Here is a 25450-nt window from a genome sequence, read left to right as displayed (position 1 = left end):
CCTTTATAGGCGTTATAAATATGATTCTTACTGAATACAAAAAGCAGGTAGCACTGGGTCAGTCTCATATGGAACACTTCTGCACTGCCAGGTGCTTCTGGTTTGGTTGGGTTTTTCCAAATTAAGATCATTAACCTGGTTAAAATGTTGGTTGCATTCAGCTGTCAGACAGGATAAATCCTCTTTCCTTCAGTCTTCAAAGACACAAATACTCAATAGCAGCTATAAATAATTAAATGAAATGCACCGTAACACAGTGTTAGTTGCATTAAAAATGTTGAAAACTGATGCTGGCCGATTTTAGGGACTCAGGGTGGAAGGAAGGGAGTTGATTTAGAGCAGACAAAGAGGAGACATCCTTCCTTGACTTTTTAACTGTTTGAGGTATGATAATACATAATACATACCTGTATTTCACAAGGAACAGGATATGAGCAGATATATTTTGTTCCTTTCTTAGTAGGAGATAAAGAAAAATGAAAATAGGAGTTAAGTCTTTAGATTTCTTTATGAAAAACTTGGAAAAACTGAAATTAAGCTTAAATTTGTCTTCTTTCTGAATATTAATATGGCTACAGTAGTATCCAGAGCTGAGGAAAACAATCTGTGAGAAACCAGGTAACCTTCTTGGCTAAATAGCAACTCTGAAGGTGTGGAGAAGTAGATGTGAACCAGGTTTTTCCCTTTCTGTTTTATGCCCACACATACAAATCCTTAGTTCCTCGGTTTCCATGTTCCTCCCATTTAATGTAGTCCTCAGCATCATTAATGTTGGTTTTGTTGTGGTTTTTCATGTCTTATAGACAATATTAGACTTAACAATGTGCAAAGCAGAAGAGGAGTAGCCCTGCAAAGGCAGAGGAGGTTTCTGAGGCAGTGTGTGCTCAGGTGGCTTTCATTATTGCCTCTGCAGGCACAGTGATTGCCAACAGCCACAGCTGGAGAAGTGTCCATCACTTAAGTAAGGTAGTAGAAATAGTGGGGAGTGGGAGGAGTGGAAGTGTTGTGTCCTTGAGTTTCTGTCTGGGGAGAAAATGAATCTGCTGGTGGTGTCCTAGGCTGCAGCCAGAAGATTAGAGAGCAAAAGGAATTCAGGTATTTGGAGCTTGAGGCCAAGGTGGTGGAAGGCTTTTTTTTTATTCCCTGGAATGGGGTTGGGAGGGTGTGCTGTTGTGAATGCTGCTCTAATTCCAAGGAGGAACTTGGGATCCTCTCAGCCTGGAAAGGGAAATGAAAGGTAAAGTGTGAAATATGTCAGTGTTTTTTAGAGAGCATTCTTAACTTTGAAGGTAGAAAGGGCATTGACATTTTGTTGCATCCCATTGTGGTGGTATGAATTTGGACCACAGTCTCATGGTAGTCTTTCAGTGTTTCAACCTCAAATCCTATAGTTATACAAGTATATATATATTAAATACAAGTATTCCCTCTGTTACATGTTTTTCTTGCTTCTCCAATGCTAGGAGAGGCTGCTTGGTGGTGGGCTGAGGTTTTCAAGGTGAGGGACAGGCTTGCTCTGCTCTGTTCTCTGTAGATGAGAAGCAGAGGTGTGTTGCTGCAGTCTACTGTGGGGCTGCAGTTTGGCAGGCGACAGCCAAATGTAGGTCTGAAAAAGTTACTAGGGGAAGAGTAAGAGAAATAAAGGAAATGAGTGGTAGAAGAAATCGTGTTGGTTAGGGAGCAAGGATTTGGGGAGAGTGGTTCCAAGCTCACCCTCTACGAACCTCTAGATACTGATGCTTCTTCATTTTAGTGAGTACTTCTCATCACGAGGATTAATTGCAAGAACCAATAAAAGAATAAATACTGGCTGTTGCATGTGTTGATCTAGTGATCAGTAAGATTTGCTACAGCAGAGATGAGAATGTATGGTGGCTTTATAAGGACTGTGTGTTGTAAAATCTGATGCAAGATTGTAAGATGCTGCTGACTCTGCTAGTTTATTGTGACATAAGTGATTTGGGTCACTCAAAATATTACCACCAAAGGTTTTAGCAAGAGTAGTAAATTGCTAGTAAGTATTTGGTGAATATAAATTAACCAAAGCATGACTTGACCAAATTCAGTGACAAGGTTCACTCTGTTAATTATAACATGGGTAAAGTACACAGAGGAAAATCAAGGTAAAATCAAGCTTAAAAATGATTGATGCAGAGAGCAAAGGCACAAAGGGTAAGGGAGATCCTCCCACTGAATTACAAGGTTCAGATTGAACCCTCTTGCTTTCTAGACTCCTCACAGAGCTTAGGTGAGACTGAGTCTAATCTTTGTCTCGGACTTGCTCAGAAGTTTGTGTCTAATAGAAGGCATACAAGGAATAAAGAAATTCTCCTGTTAAATCACAAGTTTCAGGACAGACCACCTTGCTTTTTAAGCTCCTGATGGACCCTAGGTATAGCTGAGTCTAATCTTCGTCTTGTACTTGGTTGATAGTATTCACTTATATCAGCTCACTGCAGAGGGAATTTTTACATGGCTTTATCAGCAGTCTGCAGTTTTAAGGTGGATCTTAACACTTTGGAAGTGAGTCAACAGAATTTGCTATACTTGTTGTAGCAATTAATACACACATTTGCATGCATAGGGAGATGCAGAGACATTTAAAGCTACCTGTTAAAAATTTCCCTTGAGTTCAGTGAAATATTTGTCACATGTCTCAGTACTTCTCAACAGGTAAGGGTTGAGCCTGTGGGGGTGGGAGGAGTTCAACCTGGGTTTCCTTTTCAGCTCTCAGTGGTGCTGATTGTTGCAAACTTGAGACCTTGTGGGCTCTGAGATGTGTCCTACACAGAGGGAGGTGCTGGTCACAGCCTGCTGTAGTCCAGGAGAGCTAAAAGGACCTCATGTAGGACAACTGTTTATAGGGTCACAAGGTGATCGACTTTAGTTGTTAGTAAATGTCTATCCTGGCTGCAGTCCACTGGAATACAATGAACTAAACTTGAGTCAGCTGGGCTACATTTCAGTGATTTATATCATCTTTTCTCACATTGGGCCTTAATGTAATTTCTCCCGACTTGGTCCTTCCCCATGTTATCTTCACTCTTTTTTGTGTCAATGTGTTCCCCAATTCCTTCCTTTTCCCCCACAGTCCCTCTCCAGTAGAAAAACCAAAATAAATGAAAGGAATCCCATTGGCATTGTCCCTGCTGCCTGCCCTAAGTTTTATAGTGATTCATGTAAGTACTGTTGAGGTATATTCTGCAACTGGTTTTCGGTTAGATCTTGTGGAATTTTAGAGTTTTGAGTGTGGTTTTCTTTTAGGTTAGTGCTAAAGAAACCCCAAAAAACAAACCCTCACTGAATGTAGTTAACAATCAATCTGTTCACACACATCCAAACACATAAACATACAAATATAAACACCTTTTCTTTCTCCCTTCCCTGCTGGAAGCAGTTCAAGGCACTTTAAAAACGTCTTTCATAATAAGAAATATGTGTTTAGAAAGTATTGTTGATTTTGACTTGTTTCCACACCCTGAAGTAGGTTATGAAATAGTTTGTTTAATGTAAATCTCTTGGTTATTTTACATTCTTTCATGTAACGGTGCTTTATTCAGAAAATTATTACACAGTAACTTAATTTGTAAGTTAGGTTGATATCATTAATATTAATTTATATGCCTTATTAAACTGTAGTAGATTAATTAGATTTAAAGTAAAAATGAGGCTGTATTGGAAAGCACGCTGTCGAGCCGAAAATCAGACTAGATAAAATGTCACTCCCCTATTAAACTGATGTGTGTTTCAGTTTTTGTTAAAGGGCAAAACAAGGGCATATGCCCATTTGCTTTCTTGTGTCGGATCAGCTTTTGCTGCTTTGTATTCATCACTGGGTTCAAGCATGAATAAAAACATGGAGCTGGCTTTTCTCCTCTGGTTCCCATACTAAGTTGCAACTTCAGGTTAGAACTCTTTGAAAGGTTTCCTGAGTTTAGTGGATAATTCTATGACTGGTGTTAATGGTTAGAGGTCCCAGCTGGTGCTCAGTTACTTAGTAGATTACAGTTTCAGCAATGTCTCAGTTCATATTAGCTTGTTCTGAAGCCTCTCAGATAGTATTTCCCTTCTAAGAATGGGTAATTCAAGTTAGAAGCTACCTTGGGAGAAGCATTGAAATGTTTAAGTGGTTGTTCCAGTTTTTTTGACAGTAGAGTATAAAAATGCCAAGAAGAGGCATTCTCAAAAGATTTATAGTATTTTTCTAGTTTTCTTTCACAAAGAAAAATGAAAGATTGTCTTCCTCAGAGGGCAACACTTCCATTTTCAGTCTGCAAAAAAATACTGAAGTGGAGAAAAGAGACAAAAAGAAAGTGGAGAGAGAAAGGTAGTGGAGAGGAGGTTGGGCAGTTACATTACTTTTTGGAGGGGGAAAGTCCATTTGGAGACTTACACTGACAGTGGTTTGTGTATGTTTCCCAATCTCCACGTAAAAGAGGAAATGACCAAGATTATTTTACAGATTTATTACTATTTTCAAGTAGAGACAAGAATGGCTCAAGCTGGTATTTCCTTTGACAGAGTGAGTTCTTAAAGAGAATGTGTATGTGTCCACTCTAATAACCCCAAATCTTAAATTGGAGACTAAATCTTCTTTTCTGGTCTGCAAGAATAGCTCTTTTCTTAGGGTTCTTTGACATCTCTGTCTATGGCTTTATTAGAGCACTATGCTATAAGATGTATTTATACCAAGTATTTGCTCAGTTTGTCCTTGTGTTCCTGGCAAGCATTATACAAAGATGATTAAGGGAGTGGAACATCTCCCTTATGAGGAGAGGCTGAGGGAGCTGGGTCTCTTTAGCTTGCAAAAGAGGAGACTGAGGGGTGACCTCATCAATGTTTACAAATATGTAAAGGGTAGGTGTCAGGATGATGGAGCTAGGCTTTTTTCAGTGATATCCAGTGATAGGACAAGGGGCAATGGGTGTAAACTGGAGCATAGGAAGTTCCACGTTAACATCAGGAAGAACTTCTTTACTGTAAGAGTGACAGAGCACTGGAACAGGTTGCCCAGGGGGGTTGTGGAGTCTCCTACACTGGAGATATTCAAGGCCCGCCTGGACAAGTTCCTGTGTGATGTACTGTAGGTTACCCTGCTCTTGCAGGGGGGTTGGACTAGATGATCTTTTTAGGTCCCTTCCAACCCTTGGGATTCTGTGATTCTGTGATTCTGTGACAAGAACATTAAACTTTTACTTCATGGTATTATTTTGTGAGCATGACATGTATCATTCATTCACAATGGATTTTACCCTCTAAAAAACCCAATAGTCCAGGACTTTAATCTCCTTAAATTCACCCCCTGTAAGTTTGATCCGTTATTTGTAATAGTTACACATACTTCATCATAAATGTTTATTTATTTAATAAAAGTGAATATCTTGATTGTGCTTCTGAGTTTCTTTAGACCATCTTGGACACTTGCTTCGAGTGCTTTCCTTACTTAGATATGGTGCTTCTCACTCATCTGATGATACATTAATTTTAATGTATTTTCCCTCTGGTGGGAGTTAGCTTTGCACTCGTGTTACAGTATTTCTTTCTAAACAAAACCCTGTAACTTTAATAAGCTCTCATGAGAAACCATACTTCACGCTTTTTCAAATCCTCACCAGTTGTTATGGCTATTACTTTGCTTTTTTTCCTCCCCACCCTTTAATTAAATCAAAGGAAATGATCACCTTTTGGCAGAGTGGTTTTCTCATAAATATTCATGGTTTCTGTTGCTCTGATTTAACTGTTTCTCCTGTTTGTTTTCTTGTGCTGATCATCCTTAACCTTCAGCCTGTTTTGTCCTAATAAATAATGATTTTTTTTCTGCTAACAAAAGAACATATCCATGAATGTTGAAGTTTTTCGAACAATTAAAGTCTAAATGCACAGCTATCAAACTGACTTCACAGGAGGCCTAGCAGTAGAAAGCTTTCCTTTAAGAAAGGATATCAGAGGATGTTTCCTGCCAGAGGAGGAATGAAATACAAGGATGATCTTGATAGTCAAGGCCAAGAATGTAAATGTGCATTGTATTTGCCAGTATTTTTTAAGTGACAGCAAGGTCATTTCTGATTTATTTGGAATACTTCACTAACAGTTTGTGTGTTTATGTATGTGCAATATGCATGAGATCTCTCTGCCTAGTTGTAGAAAACATGTTATAATACAGGGGATAGGAATACAGAGAATTAATTTGATGGAATCAGGTGGCTGTTCCCCAAGAAGATTGCCATTAGAAACCATAATTGTGGCCTTTTATTATTCAGCAATTTTTCATTGTATGTAGAAGCAGAATATGATTTTTTTGTGTTGATGTAAATCAAATCTGACATTGAACAGTTACAATGTACCTTCCATGCTCAATTTTCCAGCATTTCTTTAGTTTCTATACAATTGTCCATAGAAGTTTCTAAATAATCCTGTTTGTTAGTTCTTGATGTGATCTTGTGGCTTTGCAGAAAGGTGATGCGCCATGTTAATTTAAAGGAATTGCTAGCTTTGATGGTCAGTGTGCTATTTTGAATCTCGTGGAATACTAAATCTCCACCTAAGGACTTGTAAGCGCTGATGCTTGGTTCTTCCAGCTGTGTATGGAGTGAGCTGTTTCCCTTTTGGGCTATGAAACCAACTGTCTGTGCCATGGGAACCAGGATGTTGCTCAGGTCTGGAGATAGAACTGGAGTAAACTCTTGAGAGTTTAGTGCTCTGAGGTGTTATTTTTGACCCTGTTGTGACATGAAATAAGACAACTGTCTTGATCACTGACTCCTACCTCTACCTTTGACATTTGGATTAAATGCTTATGGCGGTTGCAGCTATGAAAAGATTATGGTGGAGCTGGTAATTTTGGCCTCTACTTTATTCAGTGGAATCTGCCAGCTCATTTGAGACTTCAGATAGGGTTGTATTCATGAAGAACTCAAGACCTTCAGCACAGTGACTAATGTTATCTACGCTCTACCTAATCTTAAATGCTTTTTCAAGGCTGATGCAGACTTGGTGTTTCCAGTGTGGTTTGTGTGTAGAGTACGTTTTTACATTGTTGAGTATCTCTCTCTGTATTTAATACTGCCTTACTAAAAGGCATTGAAGCTACCATTTTTGTCTTCCCTGTATTCTGGCTGTGTGTGTCAAAGTCAGCATCTTGTCCTTACCATGTTATTAATTGATTTTGATTAGCCAAGTATAACTTGGTTCAGTGATAGAAGTTACCTTAACACAACTTCCATGGCTTGAGTGCTGTTCTCTCCTGTCAACCAGTGCTAAAAGCTAGTCTTGTAACAACCTTAACATCTCTTCAGCAGTTGTCAATCTGCCTTTAAAATTTTGCTGAGCGCTTCTCTTGTATCAGTCTTTGCTTTGCAGCCACCCAGAGTCTTCCCTATTGCTCCCTTGAAAACGTCATTGCATGCTGTTTCTTACTGATATGAATATCTTAAGAGCAGCATACCTGGTAGCTGCATTTATAGGAGAGCTTAAGCACGCAGCCAGTTTCTTCTGCTTATTCTCATGTTAGAAGACTTGATTCTTGCCTGTAAACATTTATGAATGTAAAGCATTGGTATAAATAGTGCCAGACCTTGTAATGCTCTATGGAAGTGTTTCTGCGAGAGCTATGTGTTTTGTAGAACAGGGGAAACAGAAGCTATTCTTACAGTAGGAAAAATAGAATTAAAAGGAGCCCTCTTTTGGGGCCCTTTTATCATGGTTTGCAAAAATAGTTTTAATAGGTATCACAGTATTGGAACTATTTCCCTACCAACTAACTAATCAACCCTATAGAAACTGTCATGCCCAGTAGCTACTTGTTTGTTGTCTGCAGATACCCCTTCAGTCTATCAAGGCTATGAAAGCTAAAACACAGGACCCAGGAAATCAGTAAATGCACATCTGATTAAAACTAACACCTTTCAGTCCTTCTCAATTTTAGCTAGGAAAAGATTACTGAAAGAAAAGAATTGGAGAAAAAACATCTTTTACCCTCCATGACATGCAAAAAAAGGAAGAACAACTACACTTAACAACTTGCATTTCACAGGGAGAAATGGTAATGAACTTACTTATCTATGAAACATTCCCACCCTGTGTTAACTTGTAATGCCTCACAAAATGAGTGCAAGCTGACTATAAAGGACCTTAATTCCTGAGAAAAGGGAGGGCATAATGCCAAAATAAAGGGCATCAACTTCTCTTCATTTGCAGTGACAAAGGCAGTGCGATGATACGCTAGAGGCTGTAATCCAGAAGGATAAACAAAGCCCCAGCTTGGTATTAATTAAAAGGCTTTAGAACAGGAGAAGTGTTAGACACTTAAAGAGAAATCTTTAATTGGATTAACTACTGAACAATTTCAAGTTTAGATTACTTGTTTTTTAAGGAAAAACTAGGGAGATGAAGGTTCATTTATAATAGGAAAGTTTTAAAGTAAAATGGCACTGAAAAAAAGTAGTCGTATCTTGGCTGTGTTTGTTACACCTTTGGATAAAAATGTCCATGGTCATGGATAAAGTCCATGGTCTTGGCTGACCAGTAGGTAATATACTTAGCTATGGTTAGCACTGAATTGTTTGTGGTGTGGATGAGGGAGTTTGATCTTTGTTCAGGAAATCTTTTCAAAGGGATAAAATCCCCAATCAAAACCATTCCCTGTGATGGTTACCAAGATGACAGCACCCTAGTCTTTGTAGTGGGAAATTGAGAAATATTTATTTGGATCTGAGCTTCAGAAAGCCAATCTAGGCATGGGTTTTGATCTGAAATTCTCATTCATCCACCTGGATGGATGGGAACACTTGCTTGATTACATCCAAATTTTTTTATTTATTTTATTTATTCTTTTTTTATTCTCACAATAAAGAGGCAAATACTTCTTCTGTTTCAGTGAATGGATCCCTATGAAGTGAGGGTCTGCTCTGTCATTAGGAGTCAGTGCAGGTACCCTATGCTGGGGAGAATCTTATGGCAGCAGCAGAATATTAATACAGGCTGCTCTCATATGGAGAATTGGAAGCCTACAGGTGCCACCTCTAAACAAGACTTTTGAAAGTGCCCTCGAAGATCTGAAATCTAGTAAGACTTGCTTGCTTTGTACTTGGAAATAGTATTCTTGGGCAAAGGCTTATCTTTCAGAATAAAGTAGTCATGTTTTTTCCTTAAATAAAGCAACATGATGTGCAGTTGGAGTCTAACAATGTAGTTTTTAAGTATTTTTTTTGCATGGGTGACTCATTTTTCTTGCTATACTTAAGTCAGTCAAACAACTGAATGAAGCCAATCTCTTTGCAGAATCTGCTTCTACTACTTCAGTTAAAACCTAGGAGAAACTTGGTGCCTGCATAGTCTTGAGTGTGACTTGAACAGGAGCCAAAAAAAAGCAATGACCAATTTCTCAAATCTGCCTGAAGTATGAACAGCTGGGTAATAGAAAGCACAGGCTATAGGTGATCGAATCAGTGCTGATGAGCACTGGTGGTGCAAAGTGGTACACAGCCAAAACAGGACTTGAGTGGGCAATGTGGTTAGCCAGCTTCCTTTATGGAGATGCAAGTTGAAAAGGTGCAAGAGGATCTTATAGCAATCTGAAAATAGAAACTATGTTTACCTATAAGAACTCTGAAAATGTGTCTTAAATCCAGCAGGATGGAAAGGGGACTGATTCCTGGAAGTAACAGTTTGGAAAAAGGGAAGAGAAAGCAAGTAAGGAAATCGGGTAATACTGCGAGGAAGGACTGGAAATTGCTTCTCTTCTGGTAGCCCAGTTTGGAATGGCGCGGTGGTTTTTAAACATACCCTAATTTATATACATTAAAAACTTTATGCGGTAAAGTTAACTCCTTAATTTTTTAGAACAAGACTTCCATTCAGGCTTTGAAGGACAGGTGATGGATGAGCCCATTTCAAACATGTGTGGTACTGTGTACATTTGATAAAAAACAAAGATAACATGAAAAGACAAAGTGAGTCTCTGTCTCTTGATGGGAGGCGAATTCTACTAAAAATCTTCTGCACAATCTCATCTTGCTCCTTCATTGATGTCTTGCAAGTAGGTCAACTGAATGAGTAAATTGATGTCTTTTAGTCAAGAAAAGCTAACACAAAATGGCTATGTCAACACACTGAGTAAAAGTGGAGTAGGTTAGGAAAGCTGTACAGGGAAATGTGGCTTTTATAGGAGGTCTCTACAAGCCTGTTAGTATAGGCTTCCTCATGGTAGGGGATTGGAACTAGATGATCTTGAGGTCCTTTCCAACCCTAACTATTCTATGATTCTATGCCTTTTTTTGAGGTGACTGAAAGGTAGCTATGGAGACCCAATCAATGCCTGATCACCTTTCTAAACTGATTATAAGGGTGAAATATAACTAACAGAACTGTAGCAGGATTATATTTTAAAGTCATTTACGAAAATTTGTTGTCCCTTGCTCACTTTGCTCTGTCTCGCATCGGAATGTCTTTTTGTATGCCAGACAGTAACTTTACAATTAAATCCCTTTAATGATAAACTGATAAAATAATTCAGTTCATTTAATGTTCCCTTCATGCATGGTAGGCTTTTGGTCTGGCTAATGTACATCATCTCCTGAACATTTTGGATATGCTCAGAAACTTTGAAGAGCAGATCCTGAACTGGAATATCATTGATAATTTCACACAGAGCGCAAAGATCATTTCCACATCTCTTATTAAAGCTCAGATAATGGGGTAGTATCTCCTTACCCAGCATTGTTGTCTGGCCATTTAAGTACCTGCTGCTTTCATGGTTCCACTATTCACGTTATTTTGATGGAGTTCGTATGCAGGTATTTTCCAGTATGATTCAAATATTTTGATTGTTCTAAATTTGCAGGTCCTTTTCTAGCTTGTGCATTTCTTAAACGCATTTCCTCCTCTGATAAGTTTTGGGCTGTATTTTTTATTGCATGGGGATTTTCTGGTGCACTTTGTTTAAAAAAAAAAAAGTTTGCATGCATTTCATGTCAAGACAGCATTTTTTAATCTCCTTTCTCTTTTTCCACAAACAATAACAGTTACTTTTTGTTTTTTAGAAACCTCTTCTGTTTCCTGAATTTCACTTTGAGGCAAGGGGAAAAGGTGTAACACAATTCTTGAAGGGCAAGGCCAAGTCTTCCCAAGATTGTTAGTGCTGTCTTACACTACTAGCCTGAACATAATGTTGCTGGCATCGTGGTGTATCATCCCATGCAGAGATATGTTCTCATGTAGTTTTTCTTTGGAAGTTGGGTAAAACTTCTACTAGTTGTTGTTTTCTTGAAAATAGGATTTCAATAGATCTGTGTAATCTGTAAAGAACTTTGAACAGGAAATGGGAATATTGTGAATCTGTGCTGAAACTCGTCTGAATTAATTTCTAATAAGGGGGGGGAAGTCCTGGTTTTGCTCAGATTGTAAGTCCTAAGCATCAGTGAAGTAATGTATCATTTCAGCTGAAAAATAAGCAGTGATTAAAATCTTCCTTTTCCTGTTCTCTGCAGTCTTTAAATGTGACAGTCCACTGTTTACAAAGCTTTGCTTTGACCTTTTTCACTATTAATAAATATACTCTTGCCGTCTTTTTACATGGTTCAGCTGGACTCCTGTACTTGCTTGAATGTCTGTGTAAATAGATCTGATCACAGCTAGATTCACGTGGTAATCTAGGCTACTTGGGTTTTTTTGTTATTACTTCTTCCTTCTGATGTACTTGATGTTACCCAAAACTTACTTGTGAATGCAGCGGGGAGAGCAAACCAAAATACTGAACTTTAATGGTTTTATGGAATTGGGGCATCTTACTTGATCAGAATTGGAGCACTAATACTCAAACTATTAATAATAATAAAGCTAGACAACCAAAGAGCACTGCAAGCAGTGTGTATCCTGTATGGTCTGGTTTTCTCTGTTTTCCAAAATGGATTAGCTAAAGCTGGGTAAATCTCTACTGTCAAATGAAATAGATTAATCTTGTCTGTGAATTTGTAATTATAGCCAAGAAACAAAAAAGCTTTCTTTAACAGGATTAAAATTGTCATGGACATCAGGATTAATAATTTATTTGCATCAAAAAAAAAAAAAACAACTCTTCTGGATCAATATTTTAATAACTGTTGAAAGAAGTTCTTAACTCAGGATTTCAGTATTATGAACAATTACTGCTACCTTTCTTTTCTGTAACTAAAAGTGATAGTGCTTTTCTGTCCACTTAATGTTGTAGTACCACAACAGTCTGTTAATAGCCAGAAGTGTGGCATCCCTTTCATTTTACCCTTCATGCCACTGCTTTCCGTCTTTAACTTTCAGCTATTTGAGTGTTTCTGAAAAAATATCATCTCTATAGCAGTGCTATCTGTAACATTATTCTTACTTTGTTTTTTCTCTAATTTTGTAAAAGCAGAAAGTAGTTGTTATAAGTGCAGATGGGGGGGGGATGGGGGGGGAAGCTTTAAGCTGACATGCTGAATGAAAGATGCTGTACAGATTGCCATGCTGTGGCATCGTTATTTTATTCTGTCATGCAACCCATGTAATAGAGACCATTTCAGGTGCAATAAACAATCTCTCATACAACCAGAGCTGTGGTTTAGTGCATGTAGGAGCTATAAAGATATCCTCTGCTGGAAAGGAAATATTGTATGAGGAGTATTTCAGGTAACGTTTCTTTTGTATGTGTTCACTTTCTCTCAGAAATGAATATTGCTTCTTTATGCTACCCTCTCTTTTCTGTTTGCCACTGCAGATAATAAATTACATGCTATGTTTCTGTAAAAGTTCCGAGATGTTTATTGGAATGTATTCATGCTTCCTGTTTCCTCTTTCTTGAAAAGTACACGTATTTATGACTGGGGGGAGAGAATGCAGGGTGGTGAGTTCATTTTTAGTGAATAAGGTGGTCAGCCTGACATTCATAGCTATTGAGATTTCAGTCACACCTTTCCCCTTGTTAATGTTGTGCTGAATTTTCTAAGGGACTTGGAATTAGTCTAATTAGCAGCTCTCATTTACAGAGGAAAGGGTGACTGTTTCGAAGTGGATTTCTAGTTTTGTTTCCATTCTGCATCGAAGACACACCCCTTATGTGAGGATGCAAGTACAGTTTTGGCCAGGTCCCGAGGAAGCGGTGTTCAAAAGAGCCTGAATAATGACACTAAAATCCAGGTAATGTCTGGAGTGATAGATGGGATGCTGTCTGCTGGTTAGGAACAAGTCAGAATGGAGTCTTCTGATTTAGAGGAAAGAATCATTCTGAGAATGAGGGGGAGGTGAGCTGCTTGGGCTGTAGCTAATCCAGAGTACCAGGGTGCCCTCAAGGGCTGGGTTCTTCGCTTGAAGAAGAGGGGACCAGATACTCCCATAGACTGTGTCAGGAGAGTCTCTGTGAGTGGCAGAGTATTTATCTTCCCTCAAATGACTTGCATCCACAGAGGGCTGGTGGCAAAGGAAACACTGTGTTGCTGCTCGTGCCTGGGGTTCTGTTACGAAGTAAATAACATGTTGGTGTCAGACAAAGCTAAATGGGGATCACCCTATTAAGTTGGACCCAGAACTATACCTGCTACACAGGATTACTAGGATGAAGTTGCGGTCTCTTTAATCTTACTTGCTTCTCCTAGCCAAGCTGATACATGGCTTGTGCACTTGTATTTCCTGACTGCTGAAGACAGTCCTGTTCTTTATTTTTTAATGGGACTGTTCAAAGACGTTTAAAGAAGCCTTTGGCTTGGACAAATCGAAGCCTTTGGCTTGGACAAATCCAAGCCAAGGGCTAGGCATATGGCAGCATAGTTAGTAACTTAGCTATTAGGGTTGCAGTATGGGACCTCTGGGTTCCCAAATTGCTTATCCGAAGAAACTGGGGGAAAATGTGGCTCTTTCTATGGAATGACTTAATTGAGATTGTCTGTGCAGGGTGACTGACAGCAAGGTAGCAGCAGTCATAGCTTCCTTCAGGTACTACAAGTGTCACCCTGGAGTTAAATCACCAGTCAGCTGACACAACTAATGGGTGACTGCAGAATGTTTTTAATATTAAAAAATCTCATCCAGTTTCAAGGCTGATGAGAGTGTTTGATTACAAAAGTGTCATCAGGCATCTTGAACCAGATGGAGCTATCAATTGTGTAATTATTCCTAGAAATCAAAGCATGTGTGAATATGGGCTTAAATCATTAACATTAAGTGTTACATTTGTATAGAGTACTGTCGTAAGGTTTCTGTATCACCTGCCATTTAAAGTATGTGCAATAGATCTTCAATGGGACTCGCATAATGTGTTATTTGCCATATGTTATTTCTCTGTGGGTGGGATGGAATGAGCCTTAATTTATTATATATGAAAGCTTGCTATTAAAACTAATTTGATCCCATAAGAATTGGGAAGCCATTGCTGAGTTCCAGGGAATAGCTATGCCAACTCCAAACCTGGCTTCTACAGCTGAATTTCTGGTAGGTTGAAACCAGTTTGTGAAGGATGTGGTATTCCAGAACAGATGATGTATTTGTAATGCTTCAGACATAAGAAGATGCTTGGCAAAAGAGCTGCCTGATGCACAGCTTTTGTGTTGTCCTGGGAGGCTCCATACACTTGGCCATTGTCGCTGAGTGCTGGCAGGCATGCTTGGGGGCCAGCACCTTCTTGTTGCTAGGGCCTGATTAAAATGTTTCTTCTTAGAACCATAAAATTTCAGTTAGTAAGACAAAAAGAGTTTTCATGCCTGAATACTTTCTTATTATTCCTCTGACCCAGCCACTAAACAATTCCAGGACAGAACACAGGGTGAACCAGGAAGGTTTTCAGACAAGGTTAGGTGGTCCCTTGATTTGTAGTAGTGTTGATAAAGACTATTACTGAAGAACAGTGCTAGCATTCTGCAAGCTTTTGCTGTTTATTGGAATGCATTCAAATGATGGCAATGCCCGTTTTATCCTGTTTGAGCACTTAAGGTTTTTTTCATAGGGTTTCCATTCTGAATTCTGAAGCTGTTTTGGCTTGTTTGCTTTAGCCCTCTGTGTCAAGGCACTTCCTCAATTGAGCATCCAGGGAAATCCTAAAAATAACAGAGTTGTGGCCAGCAGGTACATCCATACATTATTGAATACATACCCTGGACTTAAAACATAGCCTGGAAGAAGGAATTCATCTCAGTCAGACTATTCTTACTTACAGATGTGATATTAATGATTATTGTGTCTTCAATGCCTCTTAAATTATAAATGTTACTGAGGATGAGTTCTGATACTTTCATTGTACATTAAGTAATTAGAGTACCCTTGTAATGGATGTTTACAGGTGTGCCCATTGGAAGAGTATTGTAGTGTTCCTTTTATAATTTTAATGCCTTTTAATATTAATTCTTTCTAGTGATAAGGACTCATATGGTACTCTGCTAGAAGGTTAGAAAAAGATGATTCATCTTTAGCTTTTTTTTGTGCCAGATTAGTTTGTGTGGAAAACAAGCTACAGTGTTCTGCTGGGAATGAGAGTATGGCATGATTTAATGGTGGGGGCACTGGCAATTTCTTTTCAACATGGGGAAAAAATGCTAGACAAAAAAGTGTGTCTATATTGTAATAGTTTTAGTTCAGCTTCTCAAGTGGAGTACTGGGAATAAGGTTAATCCCATAAAAATAAGCAAATAAACCAAAACCCCCTTATTATTTACCTTAAAGCAAAGATGCTAATAAGTACAAGCAGTTTCTCTTCAGCAAATGAGCTTAAAATTAACAGTGTTGGACACTTGAGTTTATAAGCCTGCTGCTGCCCCAAGGGATACACTAACAGAAGCATATAACTGCTTTCTTTACAGAACTTCAGAGACTCTTATTTTTAGTGATTGGAATGATGGTGTTAAAACAGAGGAAAGACTGCAACAAATAGGAGCAAACTATTAGTAATACTGATTAGAGGCAGCTGTTACCTGAGGGTGAAGGTCATCAGCATGCACTCTGGCTTGGGGAAGGATATAACACATGTTCTTTAATGAATTTTAAGTGTTATGACAGGTCTTGAAGTGTATGCTCTAGGAATAGGTCTGGAGATGGCAGATCTGGCCCTGGAAATGGAGATTTGCATAAAAGAGTTATAACTTGTAAAGATGCTAAATGTTGTTAATGTAATCATACCATTAAGCAAAGCAAATTCAAAACCAAGAATATTATTTGTCCTATAATGAGCATTCACAGTATCTGTGGGTATGCAGAGGTGGGATTACTGTCAGTCACATTGGTGGTAGACAGTTGTCCTCGATTGATCACAAGTTGTCAGGTATGTGGCCCTGAAACAAGATTTGTAAGGAGAGAATAGAGTACCCTGGAGGGAGGCAATTGAGAGTAAGTGTAAAGATGTGACAACTGAGATAGAGACTGTCGGAAAGTAATTTGGAGGCAGCATGCATTGAGCAGTGTCCTTCTTCAACTGTGTCTCAGGTTCAATAATGTGATAAAACCAAAGGATCAGGGTTATAAAAGATGGTGCCAAATATAACTATTTAACTTAATGGAGAATGTGGAGCAGAATAGCTGTATTAAATTTATGGGATGGTCTGTGTTGGAAGGGACCTTAAAGCTCACCCAGTTCCAACCCCCTGTCATAGACAGGAACACCTTCCACTAGAGCAGGTTGCTCCAAGCTGTGTCCACCATGGCCTTGAACACGTCCAGGGATGGGGCAGGCACACCTCTTTGGGGCAGCCTGTGCCAGCACCTCAGCACCCTCACAAGGAAGAACTTCTTAATGTCTAAATTGATGTTGAGAGTATTTTGTGGTAGTACCAGTGCAAGGTGGAGAACATGTGAAGTGCAGAAATGCAGGAAAAAAGCAGAAATAATTTACTCCCCAAAAATGCCCTTATATAAAGATTGAAGCAGTGTGCTACTGAACACCTTAGTCGTCCCATATGTTAAGTGAGGAGCCATGTTTGAAGGATCTCTCTTTGGACAGATTCCAGAGACCCTCAGGAGGCTCTGATGAGATGCTAACTGAATTTTTCAAACCAAATTATAAATACCTTGATGATTGCAGAGTTTGAAGAATATTAATTGTCTGATTGACATCAGAAACTTTCATAACACTCCTGTTAAGACCTTACCACTAAGTTCATTTTGGGCTGTTGTGTAACACTGGTATTGTTTAATTGAGTTTTCATTTGGATCATAATACTTTGTCCCCATAACTTGATCACTACTGGCCTTACTGGTTACACAGTGTGCATGTGACATGGAGCAAACTTTGTCCCTAATGTAATTAGAAGAATGAAATTATATCTTATGACCTGATACACTTGTCAAGTCACAGACCTTAATTGCTTCACGTAGCTTTCCTCTGCATGATATAGCTGTGCATTTTTGGTTTTGTGAATTATATTTTCTGATGGGCCAGTGGTGCCTATCTAAGAGACTGCAGTGGACATACCTGCAGAAATTTAAATGTCCTTTGGAGCCAAAGATACCTGCCAGCCACGATGAAGGTGTCTTAATTTCTCAGGCAGGCAATCTGTCGGCTATAAACCTGAGCTGCTAGCTGTAACTGGTGAGCACAGACACTGTGTTCTTGTGCATCACAACACCCAGCTGGTGACTGACTGACGTTTTCTATGCTGGCAGGTGCTTTTAAGATGTGATTTCTGTGCTCCTTTCCAGAGAGAAAGTTCTCTGGTCAGATCAGCTCCTCTTCTCTTCCCCAAGACAGGGCAGCATGGGACCAGGTCACAGGTGCAGGGAGATCTGCTAAGTGCATAAGCAATTCCTGTTGGTTTGCCTCCTTATGCAGGAAAAAGGAAGGAGGAGCTTAGCACCGTTAAGCCTCCCCATTCTTCCCCCAGTGTTAAAGGCGATGCGGATGCACAGAACTGGTTGCCTGAAAGGACAGAGAGAAAGAAACAACAGTGATTAATTACTTAGTATCTTTGCACTGCCTCACACACCCCGCACTACGCCCTCTACACCCTGTGAGAAGTCTTAGTTACCAGCTAAAAAATAACCTGTTCTTGAGGAAGACTTGAAAACTCCTGGCATCTCAACATGAAAATCATTACAGATTAGCACGATTCTCTTAGTTCTATTTACATATTGTACATTGAATGTAGGCTTTGTCATTTTTATTCCTAAATAAGCACACTCTGAGTTAAGCTCTGTAAGTAAGAATTAACCTAGAATTGTGTCATACAGCATTATAACCTTCAAAATGCCTAAATTCCAATGTGTAGATGAGGCCCTCATCTACAGTGATAAGGTTTAGTGGTGGTCTTGGCAGTCCTGGGATTGGAACTGGATGACGTTTAAGGTCCTTTCTAACTAACCTTTCTTTGATAACTGATAGGCAGAGCCATCTGCCAAGTGCTATAAGACTGCAACAAAACCACTGCCTGCCCTGGGGCAGCCAGCACTGGGAATGGGTGTGCAGAAGGGGCTGCAGTCAGGGCCTCCTTAAAGGAAATTGTAGTTTAGTATTTTGTATAGAATTATTTAACTGTTCTGCTTCCCAGCCAGTAGGTGCTGGCAGTGGAATTTGGATGAAACACAAGCAAGTATTAAAAATTCATTTGTTTCCTTTAGCATTTTGGTTTTCTTTTGACATGTAGTTTATATAACAAAATGCTTTTGTGTCAGTTTCTCCTTATGAAACATACTGTTTTCTCAGAGAAAGTGCTCAAAAGTTTACAAGCAAACAAAAAACCCCAAATCAGAAAAAACCCAGGCCAGGGAGTAAAGCTTTTTTACCATTATTATTACTATAATGTTATGCATCATCTTTTCCTGTATGTACTCATTCTCATCCTTCATGAAGGTGTGTGAGGGTATCTGAGATAGAACTATGTTTGACAAGAATATGCAGCTGATGTACTGGGTGCGATGCTCCTTTTGTGAGCTGTTTCTTAGCATAGACACAGTTGTGGTATATTGGTGTTCATTTACGGAAGTAATTTTTGTCATGTAGCTGTATATGGTCACCTCAGAATTTTTTAACTCTGGCAACTCCTTTTATATTGAGAAAAGTAAGTTATTTATCAATATCAAGCTAAATTACTTGGCAGAGATGCTAACAAGAGAAGAATAAATTTAAAATTAACCATTATGAAATATAACACAGGTTAAATGAAACATCATTAAATGAAAGACACATAAACAGAGGTACAGCAGTTGCCCAGTTGGCCCGTGCTGACACCTGGAATGCAAAAAGGCTATTTGGATTACGTGTGCATTAGTAGCTTTGGTTTATGGCCCTTTTTAACCTCAGCTTGAGGACTGATGGTCTTGTGGGACAAAAATAGAAGTTGTGGTTCTCATACCCAAAGTCTGTCTTTATTATCCTCTCAGTGATGCACTTGTAGAAGAGCAACGGCTCAAAACACCTTTACTCTTGATTGGTATCTGTAAATACCTAATTAAAAAGAAGATTTAAAAAAGAACCAGTTTTGTCTAACAAAATATATAATGCAGAGCACTGCAGTGTTAGTAGTTAGTGGTATTTGGGTTAAGCCACTGGGGCTTTCCTAAAAATTTTCTTTCAAAGATGCAACTCTTCATGGTGATATCATGGTACTGAGTTGAGAGCAAGTACATGTGGGGAGTGTTCAGGAGGAAGGATTTCTTTCTGTTTTCCTTATGAAGGTGAAGTGTTTGCAGCTCCATTTCCTTCCAAACCAGCAGAGTTCTGGGATGGCATTATCTGTCAGGTTGGCATTGCTCTTGGCTTGGATCTGGTCTCTGTTTCTTTTCTTTTAGAAAGAAATTTTCTTCTTTGCTTGAAGAGGGAAAAACCCCTAACTCCCAAATATAAACTGCTGAAGATGCAGAACTGATGAAGGAGATCTATCATTGAACATGTATGACCAGCCATGACATTAAATCAGTGCCAGCAGTATTAAGAAATGTGTGACATGATCTAATTTCATTACACCGGTTCTACTTAAATTTACAGGACCAGATGCGAGCGCATGTGTCTGTCTTGCCACGTTGCTGCTTATGCAGTGTCCCTTTTTCTTGTAACTCCTGATGGGACAGCTTTGTGTCCTATTTATGGCAGAGTATGTGCTCTCTGCCTTGCAGCTCCTGTTCCCAACTCTGGCCATATCAGCACCGATTTGGGAATACATTTATAACAACTCCAGCTGGTTTTCTTCTTTTTAGACCTGGAAAAAGATACTTTAAAATGTGTTGCTACAGGTTTGTTTTTTTTTTTTTTTTATGAACACTGGGGTAACTCTACCTGCCTGCCTGCACCGCCAGATAAGACAATGATGCTGAACAGAAAGGTCATGCTTAATAGTGACCTAAGAGTTAATGGAAAAAAGTAATCTTGGAAACATGGGTTGTAAATATTAGATGGTTTTTAATGGAAAATCTGTATATTTTAGAGTTAAATGAAATTTAGCTCTTACTATGTCGAGATTCCCCCCCCCCCCAAAAAAAAAAACCCAAACCAAAACAACAACAACAAAAAAAACCCAGCAGGAGTATTTTAAAGCTACTTCAGTGTTTTGGAGTACTGTTCATATTTTCAAATTTCTGTTTGTGTGCTCCATTAATAACATACACTGAAGGTTGCCTTGATTTCTGTGGAGGTTCTATGGGCACACAGTTAGCTATGAAGAAACCTTCTTGTGATTAAATTACATCCATCCCTCTTTAAAAGAAGATGTAAGATATGAAATGGGTAATGGGATATTGTTTTGGTTTTATTTTTAATTATTAGTACTGCCAGCTCAAATACTATTTCCAGACAGTGAAAAAGCCTGAACGTCACAAGGCTGGTGGGTGTTTGATTAGAGCCTGGCATTGCCTAATGCAGTAGGGGAGGCTCCCCTGGCCTGATGGCAAGTGAGGGAAATGAAGCTTGCACCAAGCATAGCATAGAACTAAAGTAAATGAAAATGAAAAGAATAAATGTTTGTGGAAAGGCAGCAATGCCTCTTCACAGGCAGCTGTAGTTATTAATTAGTAGTCTATCATCTGTACTAAATTACAATCGATAGACTTACATCTCTGACATTTAATTTACTTTGTAACCTTCTCAGTGATATGATTCATTGGGCTTATGATGCCCTTTAGTGTGTCAGACTATCCGGGAAGCGTGGGCTCTAGTGTTTAATAGGGTACATTTGGCAGAAATCTTCACTTCCATTTAGTGATTCACACGATGCCAACAATAGCAACATGTACATATAGAATATTAAATGCAGAGTAGCAGTTGTGGCAGCAAAAGCAGCTAATACCACATGGTACCAGGGCAGAGTTAATGCCTTAGTTAGTATGAATATATACTGGCACTAATACCTTTCTGTATTATAGTATTTAATTAAAATTATCTAAATCTCTTCAATGTAAACACTAACCATGACAAGAATGAACTCGGCGGAACAAGCTCGTCCAGTGTGAATTTTGGGGTTTTATACAGGGACTTAGGGCAGTGTCATGCTACGTTCTAGTAGTGTGTTGGCATCATTCTGCCATAGGAATTCATTTTAGGAAAATAATAAATGTGTACAGAGAAAACAGCTTTAACCTGGGCTTGTAACCAATTTAAATGTTGTATTACACATTTATCATTCCTTTACTGTGAAGTGGGTAAAATGCCTTTTATCTCCGTTATTGTTTGGAAAGTTTAAGTCAGTAAGAATTGAAACCCAAACGTTTATCAGTATAGTGGCAGATTTAAGAAGACTTCCCCCAACCCCATTGGTTGCTAGTATTCTTTCTAAGTATAACAGTCTATAAAATTTAGTGACACAATGAAAACAAATTTCCGTTTAATGTAAACTGTGTTCCTATAGGATACAGAGTGAGAAATTTGAAGTTGGGATCAAGAGTCTAAGCCCAGCTGAGAACAGGCTGTTCTTTTGCCTTGTTATTAGAGAATCTTTAGCTGTTCCCTTTCTATTCTGTATAATGTTCATTTTTAATATGTGCATACAGGTGACAGGAAAATAACATCACCATGTACTAAGAAATGCCTTCCAGATCAGTCCATTACCAGAAACTCTCTATCCTTGGTTCACTTGGCCTAAGCAAATAAGACTCCTATCGGTTTGGCAGTGCTGCTGGAAGTGGGTCTAATACTTGGGATTGATTTCTTGGCTTGCAGTCTTAGGTAGGAAGCCTGGCAAACTACCTGGTGAAACATCCTGCTGTTGGTCATCATTGTGTTTTGGTTTGCAAAATGTATTTCATGTTCTCTCTACTGTTTCTTTGCTTACGTTCCTTGTAGTATAGGCCGAATTAGACAGGCTGTAGTACACCTAGTGCACCCCCTTGTCCTTTTGAAGAGTTAGCCAAGAACACCTTTTATTCAGAAAATGGTTTTGAATATTTAAGCTTAGAGGCAAAGGGACTTCTAGCCTGAATTTTCTAAAATGAGTTCTAACAGTGTTAGTACAGAAGTTCATAGGAAATGTTACCTTATATCTCTCACCCCCACCATTATTTCTTGACTTAGACTAGTAGGTACTACTAAAACTGTTAAAACTCGCTAGGGCTCTCTGTATCCTTTTCATAGTAAGCACATGTGTATGTGTCCATACACATCGTATAGACATTCAAGGGTGCACAGGGCAACAGCTATGGAAGTTCATAACCTTGGGATGCTTAGCTTATTTCAAAAGGAATTTAATTACATAATGAAAACTCCAGTTGCTGTTTCCCAGACTAAAATGGATCACCTTCAGAGCTGATATTTTTGCAAACCCTTTGGAGGAAAATAATGTTTCCAGACATATTCCATTTTTCTTCTCGTCATGGATTTTACAATCAGTTACACTATAAGAAATCTTGACTTTTAGGAACTTTGAGAATCACTGCAATAGAATCTGGGGGAGATTTTGACACCAGGGAATGAGAGCATCAAGCCTTTAGTTACCGTTCCATTGCCTGCCTGTGCCTGCTTTGCTAGGAGTAAATGTCGTCACAAATATTTCTTCTTTTTGTGTTTAATTTATTTCTTGATAGTTAATTACCTGCTAACATTTGTCCCTGCAGGGACCATACAATTTGAATAAAAGTGAATAAATAATAGAAGCCTTCTGCACAGAAATCTATTTTCCTTTTGGTTTATTTCTTTGTGAGATCTTAGCTCAGAAGGTTGCTCTCTGTGGCAGCTTTCATACTGTGGTAGAGTTGTATTTATCTCCTATTCAAATGTGTTTCACATTGTCTTACCACCTGATAAGAAGGGAATTTCTTCTCTTCATTTACTTTTCTCCCTAGTATTAATATTATTCAAAGAAGAACCAACCTCTTATGTGGCAAACAGAAAGCTTATTCATTAATCTCTAAGCGACAGGTTGCTTTTGCAGTGGCAAACAGAAATATCTTGCTTTCTAGTATTTGGTTATTTACCTTCCTCCAGGAATTACCATTTTGTAGATACATGGTGCATTTAAGCCTCATCTTTCAGGTGGGTTTTTGTATGTGTTACAGAGCTTATGTAGAAGCATTTACTACTTCAGTTGTTTGTTTTCCTTTCTCATGTTGCTTTTCAACATTTGCTGGGTACTTTAATCCTAACAGCATCAAGGATGCTTATTCAAGGAAGAGATATAAGTATATTATTGTTTTTTCCTGACATTTTAACATAAAAGGTAAGAGCTGAGCTGGGTTTTTTCACTGCAGCTTATGAGTGGTGCTCAGAGAAAAAGCAAATTTAGCTACAGGTAAATTATGTCCAGCTATGGATGTATGTTTTTAAAGGGGAATCTGGCAGGTGAGTATGCAATGCTGTTGTTAAAGTCTCCTTCTGTGCTTCCTCCTGTACATTTAGACCTCCTGTTCTGACTTGTTTCTTAATGCAAAGTTCAGTTATTGTCAGTTCACTTTTAATACCAGAAGTGAGTTCAGTAACAGTCTTGAACAGCTTCTGACTGATTTAGTCACACCTGCAGAAATTACTGCAGTTTCACAGGTCTGTGGCTATTTTAGGCCCTGAGGGCTAAGTCTGAAGCCTGTTTTCCTTTGAGTTGTTAGTGAACTAGAGAAAGGCACTGGTTTCTGCTTTAAACTTGCTAAGGTGGATTTCTTTGCATTGGCATGTCCCTGCTCACCAGAAGGCTAAGGCTGAGAAACTGGCTCACTCAGACCTGCATGTTTCCAGTGAAACCATCAGCAGGAGACAAAACTAGTGCAAGTGAGGCAAGGCTCCTCTCAAATGTGACTGAAACCAGCAAGTTACTCCCCTACACTGTGAACATTGAGGCACTTCTGTCAGTGGGGGCTGTGCTCTTTTCAGTATTATTTTCTGCATCTCACATCCTTGGTGCCCTCTCATGAAGTGTTCCTCTCATAACCCACCACTTCCTTGAGGCATGATGCCCACAGTGAGATATAGCAATATTGTTGAGGCTTTGCCAGTTCTGGGGGCCAGAGAAAAGGCTGTAATCCTCATGTTCATACATCCCAGTTGACTTTGTTTTTCCCCTGATAGGCTGAAAGGTCTATTTCCTACTCAGCCTTGTGATACTTTTTGCTTTCTGGCCAACTGCTGTTAACCAGTCCTTCTCCATCTTCTGTTAGTGCAGTTGATTATTCCTGTCTGTATGTGTAACTCTTACACATCTTGTTTCTTAGATAATTTCTTCAGTTGGATGATAAATTCTTTTTCTCCAGTATGTTTTCTGAAGCCAGCTTTGTATCACCCCTGGGCTTAATAGCAATCTTTGTCTTTATTTGTTCCTTATCAGTGATGATGTTGCATATCCTGTAATTCCATTTAGGATCTCTGTTCATACTAACTATGCATACAGAGGTGTATATACCCTCTAACTTTTTGAGGTGTTTTTCTTTCCCCTGCTTTTTTCCCAGGTTACTTACGAGACTTTTACATGAAGTCCTCAAAACTGTACTGAGGTATTGATTTAGAACATTTTTCTACCACTTCTGGGAAGGAAGACAAAAGATCTACAGTCACATATAGAAAAACATTCTTTATATGTATGTAGGATTTGTTTTTGACAAAGTGTGGCTGCTGTCACCTTGCTTGTTGGGAACATAAAAATTAATACTTGCCACTATTTTTCTAGGAATCAAGGGTAAAATTACTTAGATCATTATTCTTTTCCTTCTCTTTCCTTCTCCATTCCCTCTCCCCTTTTATATATAAGCACTACTTTGTTGGGTTTAGGGTTTTTTTTTTGACATGTCTTTTTAGTACTCTTAACACAGCATCTCAAAGGTAGCTACTGACATATCTAGGATTTAATCAGTCAGATATTAAGTCTTTTGCATTTCTCTCTGTCTTTTGCTGCTACTTGTGGTGGTACAGAGATCACATTTTTCTTTTAACTAGTTAGAGTGAATACTTAACAGAAAATGGGTAGTAAGCAGTTTAATTGAATTTGCGGAATCCTACATGGTATTCGGTATTGTTATTCTGACCCCATGTCACCCAGTGATGTGGAGACCAGCAGGTTCTGTTAGGTAGAATGAAGACTGGCCATAGGATTGTAATTATAATTAGAGCTTTATACACAATTGT

The 25450-nt window shown here is 38.8% G+C and overlaps 1 protein-coding gene and 1 long non-coding RNA gene across 2 annotated transcripts in view; both read left to right on the top strand.

Moving 5' to 3' along the window:
• CNTNAP2 (contactin associated protein 2) overlaps nucleotides 1-25450 on the top strand; it is a 1034819-nt gene that overhangs the window by 256996 nt on the left and 752373 nt on the right. The gene's annotated exons all lie outside the window — the stretch shown is intronic.
• On the top strand, nucleotides 999-11370 carry LOC136007644 (uncharacterized). The gene is made up of 3 exons (XR_010609782.1): nucleotides 999-1095; nucleotides 9630-9690; nucleotides 11040-11370. It is a non-coding gene; the product is annotated as an uncharacterized LOC136007644 (long non-coding RNA).

Source organism: Lathamus discolor, chromosome 2, assembly GCF_037157495.1.
Source record: "Lathamus discolor isolate bLatDis1 chromosome 2, bLatDis1.hap1, whole genome shotgun sequence".
Lineage (NCBI taxonomy): Eukaryota > Metazoa > Chordata > Aves > Psittaciformes > Psittacidae > Lathamus > Lathamus discolor.
The sequence above is the reverse complement of the archived record's forward strand: the minus strand, read 5'-3'. Positions and strand labels throughout refer to the sequence as shown.